Source organism: Notamacropus eugenii, chromosome 5 (genome assembly GCF_028372415.1).
Source record: "Notamacropus eugenii isolate mMacEug1 chromosome 5, mMacEug1.pri_v2, whole genome shotgun sequence".
Classification (NCBI taxonomy): Eukaryota; Metazoa; Chordata; class Mammalia; order Diprotodontia; family Macropodidae; genus Notamacropus; species Notamacropus eugenii.
This window is the reverse complement of record NC_092876.1, coordinates 403870002-403880493: the sequence shown is the minus strand read 5'-3', so window position 1 is coordinate 403880493 and position 10492 is coordinate 403870002. Positions and strand designations below refer to the sequence as shown.

Sequence of the window (10492 nt, the reverse complement as noted above, 5' to 3'; positions counted from 1 at the left end):
TTCAACAGTTACAAATATTATCTTTCCATGTAGGAATGTAAACAGTTTAACTTTAATAAGTCCCTTAGGGTTTCTCTTTCCTATTTACCTTTTCATGCTTCTCTTGATTCTTGTGTTTGAAGGTCAAATTTTCTTTTCAGCTCTGGTCTTTTCATCAAGAATGCTTGAAAGTCCTTTATTTCATTGAATGACCATTTTTTCCCCTGAAGTATTATACTGTTTTTCTGGGTAGGTGATTCTTGGTTTTAATTCTAGTTCCTTTGACTTCTGGAATATCATATTCTGCACCCTTCAGTCCCTTAATGTAGAAGATCCTAGATCTTGTGTTATCTTGATTACATTTCCACAATACTTGAATTGTTTCCTTCTAACTGCTTGTAATATTTTCTCCTTGATCTGGGAACTCTGGAATTTGGCTACAATGTTCCTAGGAGTTTTTCTTTTTGGATTTCTTTCAGGAAGCACTTGGTGGATTCTTTATTTCAGTATTTATTTTGCCCTCTGGTTCTAGAATATCAAGGCAGATTTCCTTGATAATTTCATGAAAGATGATATTTAAGCTCTCTTTTTGATCATGGCTTTCAGGTAGTTCCATAATTTTTAAATTATCTCTCCTGGGTTTATTTTCCAGGCCACTTGTTTTTCCAGTGAGATACTTTACATTATCTTCTATTTTTTCATTTTTTGGTTTTGTTTTGTAATTTCTTAGTTTCTCATAAAGTCATTAGCTTTCATCTGTTCCATTCTAATTTTTAAAGAACTATTTTCTTAAGTGAGCTTTTGAACCTCCTTTCCCATTTGGCTAATTTTGCTTTTTTAAGCATTCTTTCCTCATTGGCTTTTTGGACCTCTTTTGTCAATCGAGTTGGCCTGTTTTTAAAGGTGTTATTTTCTTTCACATTTTTTGGGTCTCTTTTACCAAGCTGTTGACTCACTTTTCATGATTTTCTTGCATCTCTCTCATTTCTCTTCCCAATTTTTCTTCCACCTCTCTTACTTGATTTTCAAAATCCTTTTTGAGCTCTTCCATGGCCTGAATCCATTGCATATTTATTTTGGATGTTTGGGAAGCAGAAGCTTTGATTTTTATGTCTTCTCCTGATGGTAAACATTGTTCTTCCTCATCTGAAAGGATGAGAGAAAATACCTGTTCACCAAGAAAGTAACCTTCTATAGTATTATTTTTTTTTTCTCCTTTTTTGGGCATTTTCCCAACCAGTTACTTGACTTTTGGGTCCTTTGTCAAGAGTAGGGTATACTCTGAGGACCTGTAAGTTCTCAGTTCCTCCATGTTGGCTCAATGAAGGGAGAAGAGTTTGCTCCCTTGTTGGATTTTGATTAGTTGTTCAATTCCCCTAGGGTTTTTAAGCTGAGGGCTCTAACAAGGGATGCTGACTGCTGACTACCATGGCTACCACAGCCACCACCCACTGCTGCTGTTGCTGCTGATGCCACCTCTTGCGACCAGGACTAGGGAAGGACCCTGTTAACTTGTCTTTAATGTGAAAAACCTTCTCACTGACCTTTGAAGTGTCTTTGTCACCTGTGGATTGAGGGATCTGAGAACCACTGCTGATGCTGAGGATTCTGTCTCCGAGGCCTGCTCTGATTGTGCTCCTCCTGGTGCAGCATGGCCCAAGCTGGGCCATGCTCCACTCTGTGTCCAGTGCAACAGATCTTTCCCATCAGCCTTCCAGGTCACCCTGGGCTGGAAGTCTCCTCCACTCCATTGTTCTGTGACATCTGCTGCTGTATAATTTGTTGAGAGTCATACTTTACAGGTGTTTTATGAGCTGTGGGGGAAGAGCTAGAGTATGTGCATCTTTCTACTCCACCATCTTGGCTCTGCCCCCTACTTCTCTATATTCTAAGGCATATTTTTGAAAATGTTGAAGGATGACATAGTGCAATGTTATTCAGAGAGTTAATGATCTTCCCCACCCATTAATGGGCCTGAATGTTGAGGGAAACTTGATTAGGGGAGGTCCATACTTTTTGCTAATTTTCTAATGAGGCACTGGTTCTCAAGGATTGTGAAGCCCTCTGGTTCTGAAAAATGTATAAATACTCTGAGGTGAGGTTTTACTTTGGGGTTAACTCATTGGAAGTATTTATTTGGCCAGATGAGACTGAGCATCTGCCAAGGAAACCCCTGGCTTTGAAAATCCAGATGTTGGTGCTTCTCTCTCTGGTAACTATGCCTGTATGTAATAGTCAAACAGCTGAATCTGTCTCTAGATCTATGATGTATATATTGCTTAAGCTCAGAGAATTGTAAGCTCTGTTGATCTCTCAGAAGTTCAGCGTGCTGACTTTTCCCCCTGAACTAAGTGAATGATATATGTGCATGATTAAAGTGATTGTTGATTCCTCAAAAGTTGTCTTTCCTTTTAGAAAAACACATCTAAGAATCCGTACAGCAGCTTCTCTTGTGTATGTTGGGGTCGTTGCTTTTAAACATAGCAAGTAGGTAAGTTGAGAATTTATCAGTTTCATTGTTTTTTAATAGAATTAAACTCCTGACAGATATCTTAGTAATTTGAAGTCTCCTTCCACTATATTTTGTTTTTGTGCCAGTTTTGTGATCTGTAATAGGAACTCATTATCCATTTTCTCCTCCGACTGGGCAGTATGTAGTATAATTTAAAATAATCTCAGTTCCTTTTCTTACTTCTTTCATCCTTATCCAAGTACTCCGAAGTGTGTTTTCCTGCTAATGTCCCCAGAGGTCCACATAAGAACTTATCTTATTAATGTATAATTCTCCTCTGTCACCCCTCATCTATTTTTTTTTACTAATTAATGGGCTAATTGCTCTACCTTGTTTAGGAAATTTAGTCATTAAAAAAAATCATGTAACATTACATATATCAAATATATATGTATATATACATACACATATATGTATATATGTATGTATACATACTCACACACATATACATGCAGTTTAAAATATCCGTTATCTAAAAAAAGATAATTTGAAGTTATAACAGTCTCAGAATAAATCACTTTCTACTCCAAAATCTGTTTTCCAATAAACACATCAATGGAAATAATTTAAATGGAACAAGAAAATGGCAATTCTTAACATTTTCCATAGATAATAGTCTCAGAGAAGCAAAGATAAAAATTAAAGAAACATTAGCATTTTTCTTCTATTGAATTGCTTCAAATAATTATATCATGCAAGGTATTAGAGAGGAAACAATCAAACCATCAGGAAACAATTTAGTGCTGTTTAGGGGAGGGAGAGAGGGAGCGGTGGAGGGGTAGGAGCCTGGGCAGTGTGTGTGTGTGGGGGGGAGGGGTGGTCTGGTGGAAGAAAGGGAAGTGGAGGATAAGTCTGGGTTGGATACCAGAGTAGATACATCTGGCTTGTTTGCATTTCCTTTGTTCTGAAAATACACTGGGAATTTTTGCATGACGTAACTCAGCTGTTTTAGTCCCCATCACGACTAGGATGTTCGTGGAATTAATATATTTAATATTCAAATGCATGCTTCTCCTTACACTTTGCATTCTGAATGCTAGGTAAGTACTTTGTCAACATTAAAACATTTTTAAAAATGTGAGCTATTTTGGGGGAGGCATAATGGTGTTTTGGTAAGAGCACTTATCAATGTTCTAAGACCCTGAGATAAACGACAGAATTATAGGACCAGAGATCTATAGCTGGAAGGGACTTTAAGTGTCATCTAGTGCACCCATCTCATTTGCAGATGAGGAAATTGAGCCCCAGGAAGGTTAAATGAATGCTACTAGGTCTTATGGACAGTAACTATAAGAGACAGAGATTAGATGAAAAAGTCTCTGACTTTTAAGCCAGTATTTTTCCTTTGATCCTATTCTGTAGTGTGCAGAATAGACCTACTGAATTCTGAACCCCAAGAAATGAGTGTCTTCCTAAAGCTGGGCAGAAACCTTTGGACGAAAGTCTTTGACATCTCAGAGTTTCAGTTTCCTCTTTTTTAAAATTAAGTGAAAAATATTTCCATTACCTATCTCTTAGGATTGTTGTGAGGAAAATGTTTTGTATGCTTTCAAATGCTATATAGCAGTGATTTGCAGTCATACCTATTATAAAGGCATGTGTGACTAGAAAAGTAGGGGATTCATGCAGAAAATATGAAGAATAAGAGAAGAGCCTGAGTGTTTTTGGTGACATGCTGATATTTACAAAACATTTCAAAATCCAAAGAAAACATTTTGGTGCACTGTATGAACTTTCTGTAGAGAATTTATGGCAGAACATGAACAAAAATTGCACTGTATGAGGAGGTATGAGTGGTTTGCTGTCTGCGTCTGCCAACAAGATTGCAAATTCATTGATATATACTTTATAAATCATTTTTATAGGTACTAGGGATCTAAAAATGGGCCAAGACAGTCGTCAGAATGATTGTAACTTAGCAGTGACTATAAGACATAGATAAACAAAAATACAAGTTATACCATGATAAAAGCATACGAAAGTTTCAAAGAGGGTGAAAAATTAGAAAATGGATAGATAACTTCTACTTGGGGGAATTGGACCAGGCTTCATGGATATTATGACATGACAGTATTTTACCCAGTGGAATATAGTAATCTTAAATTCTAGATATGAGAGGTGGCAGGTATGCAGTCATGGAAATAAGAGATGACAGGACTAAATGAGGGGACAGGAAATTGTCCAGTGTGGCAGGGACTTAGAGTATGTGAAGGGGAGAAAAGGAAAGGAGACTAAAAATGTAAACTGAAATAAGAGTGAGAGGGTCTTTGAATAGATGGTGTAAAGGAACAAACCCACATACTATATCAGAGAACCAGGGTTCAAACCTTGTTTTGCTGCTTGGTGGACTTGAACATTTTACTTAACTTCTCAGCTTCTTCACTTGAAAAATGAGAGTTTTGAATTAGATGGTATCTAAGGTCTCTGTCAGATCTAGAGTCTATGAGTCTGAATTTTAATTCAGTTGGAAGTGAGAAGCTGTTGAAAGTTTTTTTTTTTTTTTCCCCATTGGATTGTAAACTCTTCAGTTTGGACCTATGCCCAGAGGGCTATAAAACTGTGTATACCCTTTGATCCAGCAATACCACCATTATGTCTATATCCCAAAGACTTAAAAAAAAAAAAAGGGAAAGGATCTATTCATACAAAAATATTTATAGCAGCTCCTTTTGTGGTAGCTAAGAATTGGAAATTGAAAGGATGCCCGTCAATTGGGGAATGACTGAACAAGCTATGATATATGATTATGATGGAACATTATTGTGCTGTAAGAAATAACAGACAGGCAGATTTCAGAAAATCCTGGAGAGACTTATATGAACATGAATGCAAAGTGAAATGAGCAGAACCAGGAGAATGCTATACACAATAACAGCAATATTATAGAGTGAAGAATCATGAATATCTCACCTATTCTCAATTATACAATATTCTAAGACAATCCCAAAGGACTCATTATAAAGAATGCTATCCATCTTTAGAGAAAGAACTGATACTGTCTGAATACAGCCTGAAGTATGATATTTTTCACTTTCTTTCATTCTTTTTTTAATTCAAGTCTTCTTACACAAAATGACCAATATGGAAATATTTTACATGATTATACATCTATAAAAGGATAATGAATTGCTTACCATCTCAGGGAGAGGAGAAGAGATGAAGGGATAGAATTTGGAACTCAAAACTTTAAAAAATGTTAAAAAAATAACATGTAATTGGGGAAAAAATATCAAAAAAATATTGTAAACTCTTTGAGTACAGGGACTACCTTCTGCCTCTCTTTTCTAGTGCTTTAGCACAGGGCCTGGCCCACAGTAGGTGTCTAAGAAACATTTATTTATTTATTTATGTTTGTCCTTCATTCTTGAAGGGGACCATGACATCAGGGAGATGATGATATGACTTGCAGTTAACTTTGATTGGAGTGAGGGAGGGCTATGCAAGGTTACCAGCCTCAATTTCTCCTACAGAGTCATCTGACTCCAGTGGCTAGATATTGATCAAGACAATTGGAGATGGCCCAGGATGCAATGAGAGACCTTGCACTTCTGGGCTAATGTCTCATCAGGTCCTCTCCTCTTCTCTGCTTCCTTACCTGGGGGTGCTCTGCTCAGGGGAAGGTATACTTTAATGGCCAAAGACTGCCTTTTTTCCTTTGGGTTTTTTTCCTTTGGGTTTACTGGCTAAATTTCTTTCTCCAAGGCCATGCCTTAAGCCTAATTTACTCAGGAGTTCATAGATTGGATAATAGGTCCCTGCCCTCCTGCCACATAGGGAATGGAAATACTAAATAGTGACTTTCTCTTTCGGTCAGGAACCCTGAGGGTCTTCCCCTCCCAGTATGATATTGTTGTAATTAAAGGGGCTATCCCTTGAGTATGTTCATCCTTTGTTGCCTAAGAAGACCATGTCATCAGAGAAATAATGACATGACTTGCACTTGACTTTGTTTTGAGTGAGGCAGGGCTGTGCAGGTCACCAGCCTCACTTCTCCTCCAGAGCCATATGAATCCAGTGACCAGATAGTCATCAGGATGACTGGAGATGAGCGAGAAGGAGGCAATTGAGATTAAGTTTCTTGCCCAAGGTCACCCAGCTAGTAAGTGTCAAGTGTCTGAGGTGAGATTTGAACTCAGGTCCTCCTGACTCCTGCACTGGTGCTCTACCTACTGCACCATCTCACTGTCCCATCCCTTGAATTAACTACTTAAAGAAGACTATTCACTGAATGGGTATTATCTCTCTTAAAGTGAGAACCTGAAAAGACCTTATCGTAAAAGGGTCAGGGTCTCCCATTGCATCCAGGGCCACCTCAAGTTGTCCTGATGAATATCTGGCCACTGAACCCAGAAGTCTCTGCAAGAGAAAGTAAGGGTGGTGATCTTGCACACTCCTCTCTCACTCAAATCAAAGTCAACTTCAAGTTGATGTCATGGTCCTCCTTGAGAACGAAGAACAAACAGAAAAACAATTTACTTATTTGTTGTTGTTTTGGTAGAACGTGACAGTGTCATCCTCAGACTTGTGCATTAAGAAGACGGCTCCAACATCAGTATGAAGGATGGAGTGGAGAGAAGCAGAAATGGAGGCAGAGAAACCAATTAGGAGGCAGTCATAGTAGCCCAGGTGAGAGGACATGTAGGTGTCAAATAGCTATAGTGTAGGAATGACAATGAAGGGGCACTTGAGTGGGATATTTTGAAGGTAAAAATTTATAGAACTTGATGACCTAAAGAGATGATCACTCCCCAAATACAAAAGTATAGCAAAGGAGATCAAGATAGCTTGGAGTGGCAAGCTGGGGAAAGCACTGTGGAGAAAGCAGAACTTAGACCCAAAGAATGGGTAGGATTGAGAAGAGGCAAATGGACAGAGGAAGGACACAAGTCCCTTGAATTCCCAATCCAAATGAAACCAATACCCAGGGGGATTTTCCCCAAACCCACTGAAGGGATCCACAATTGAACTTGTGAATTTTCTTGCCCACCTCTAGAACTGTCAAATTTGTTGTACGAATGAGAAGAGAACTCATGGCTGGAATGTTCCTCTGAACCTGACTCTCATGATTCCAATACCCAGAGATGCAGGAATTGACTTAGAAGTTAGAAATAGTTAGAACTGGAAGGTTGTTTAGGGGGTATCAGCTAAAAAACCAGCTGAGTATACCAATATAACAACAGTCAATCCCAACAGGTTGGAAAATCAGGAGTTGTGGCAGAGTGTTACCATGGTAAAGTTTCCAAATGCTGACTTATCAAAGAACAAAAGAAGCCTGTGAGTGCCCTTAATGAGACTGCTGATGATCCCCCTGCTGGAGGAGAGGAGGTGGGGTGGATGAATGGGACAGAGCTAAATATTGCACTACTGCATCTCAGAAACCCAAGTTGCATTATATATATTTCAATGGGAAGACAAGTCATGTTCCTCCTCAGGAAAGTGTTTAGAAAATGAACAATAATAAAATGTCCTCAGAATCTGCTGCCACCACGGTCTTATATGCACCTCTAAAAACAGAGCCTGGCTGAGTTGTTCTGCAATTAATCATGCATGTTATCTCGAATTCCACATGGGAATTTGAAAAACCTCTAGTGTCTGATGAATTTGGTGACTGGAAGACAGCTTGCACCTATCAGATGAATAATAAAAAAGAAATGGCAGCAAGTTTGTCTCTTGTACATGTCACTGTGTTTGTGTGTGGCCTTTTTTATATCATTCTATCTTATTGAGACAAGTAAGTGGTAGAGTTCATGTCATGCCACCTAATAAAAACCAACACTTATTCCCACAGTTGACACTGAAATGTTCATGCTGAAAGGAGAAGATTGAGTATAGGAATTACTTACCTGAAGTGAGAATCACTTCACTTGAAGTAAAGTCTGCGTGCAAGGTATGAAATGAGCCCTGAGGTTGATGCTTGCAGTGATTAGCAGTTTGTGTCTATGGACCGGTATCTCTCCCAAGAGTTTTTAGAACTTCCATGTATATAATTACATATAATCCTCATGTAAGATGAAAATTAGTGATCTCAAGATTATAGAAGGGAAAAACTGGTCTTCTGACTTTTAGCCCAATTCCTTCCCACTAGATCACAGTGATGATGATTAGGCTTTCGAGTTGGTAAATTATTCCACAGAACATTATTCATATCAGGAATCCTTCTGATATCCTTGTGGGACTGGGAAGGCAGGTCTAATATTCCTTTCATAAAGGAGAGGAGGCCTTGAAGCACACAGAGTTTATAAGACTTCCCCTAGGCATAGTCCGTCAGATGCCTTGTGTTTCAGTTTCATGCTTAATGCATAATCATTCTCACTTGGAGAATTGAGTAAACCTTCAACCAGGGAGAGAGATAGAGAGAGAGAGACAGAGACAGAGACAGAGAGAGACAGAAACATAGAAATACAGAGAGACAGAGACAGAGAGAGACAAAGAGAGACACACACACATACACACACACACACACACACAGAGACAGAGAGAGAGAGACAGAGAGACAAAGAGAGAGGGAGAGAGAGGGAGAGAGACAGACACAGAGACCCAGAGAGGAAGACACATGCACGCACACACATGTGCACACACACATGCACGCACACACATGTGCACACACACATGCACACACACACAGATACACACAGAGACACAGAAAACTGAAACACATCCTGGCAATGTGGAACAAATAAAAAAAAATTACGAGATTCCTTTTTAAAAAAAAGTCTCAGAACAAAAATTTTTTTTAAGTTGAAATGAATAAAATTAAATACATGTCACAGTGTTCATGAAGGAGGAGGCAAGAGAAGGCAAGAGAAGGGAGACAAGAACAAGACTGTCAGAAAATAAAATAAATAAGGCACTGCAATTCTCAAGTAATATAAGAAAACATTCGTTGGTCTCTACTTTTCAATAGAAATGGGTTACTTCATTTTCTAAACAAATATATATTGGGTGTCTATAATGATAAGGAATCAGGGAAGGAACAATTCATTACCGCTACTCCATTTACTGGAAATATTTAATAGTATAAAATAGCTACGACAGGAGAAAAGCACCACCAGGGCACGAAGAAAATATCAGTGCCTGAAAGTGTCTAATTTACTTGGAGAGAGCTGACATTTATATAGCTCCTTAAGGTTAATAAAGCACTTTGCATACATTTTCTTATTTGTTCCTCATAACAATTCACAGAAATAGGTCCTGCAGGCATTATTATCCTAATTTAATAAAAGGGAGCAGAGGCTCTGAGGTGTTATGTGACTTGCTCAAGGTCACACGGCAAGTGTTTGAAGCATGATCCAACCCAGTTCTAATAAGACTCCAGGTGTGGTGCATTGGGTGTAGATCAGACCATGGATTTTATTTGCATGCAATAATATTGGCGCCACCTCACCCTCGCACCACAGCATGCAGTTTTAGGAAATTTTACTTGTCTTGGAGCAAATAAGCAATGTGATATTTATAGTTGAAAATTCGTATTTACCATCCTTCTGAGGTAATTTTTTCTATGTAATTTTCTTATTTTGTAATAGTGTCATGTCTCTAGGATCCACTTCTCACTAGAATGCGGATGTAAAGAAAACATCCTTTCATTCATGTGAAAGGAAAGGAAGGAAAGAAAGAAAGACACTTTTGAGGAAGGTTTTAGAAGTCCAATTTTTTTTCAAGGTTACTAAATTAGATTGACTACCAAACAGAAGGTCTACAGAGCCATTGTGCTGATCTCATTGCTGTATGCCTGTGAAACCTGGACAGTCTACCAGCACCATGCCAGGAAGCTGCATTGCTTCCATTTGAATTGGCTTAGGAAGATTCTGAAGATCACCTGTCAGGATAAGGCACCAGACGCTAAATTTCTTACTCAAACTAAACTGCCAAGCATTCAGACTCTGCTTCAAGGAGTGCCACTCTGATGGGCTTGCCACATTGTTTGAACACAAAACATACGTTTGCCAAAAAGACTATTTTATGGAGAATTCACACAGGGCAAGTGATCACATGGTGGTCAGA

The 10492-nt window shown here is 38.6% G+C and overlaps 1 long non-coding RNA gene across 1 annotated transcript; it reads left to right on the top strand.

The window, feature by feature from the left end:
• The first annotated feature begins 2246 nt into the window (after positions 1-2246).
• On the top strand, positions 2247-8109 carry LOC140503072 (uncharacterized). Its single transcript, XR_011966694.1, has 3 exons — positions 2247-2470; positions 6990-7117; positions 7685-8109. It is a non-coding gene; the product is annotated as an uncharacterized lncRNA (long non-coding RNA).
• The last annotated feature ends 2383 nt before the right edge of the window (positions 8110-10492 follow it).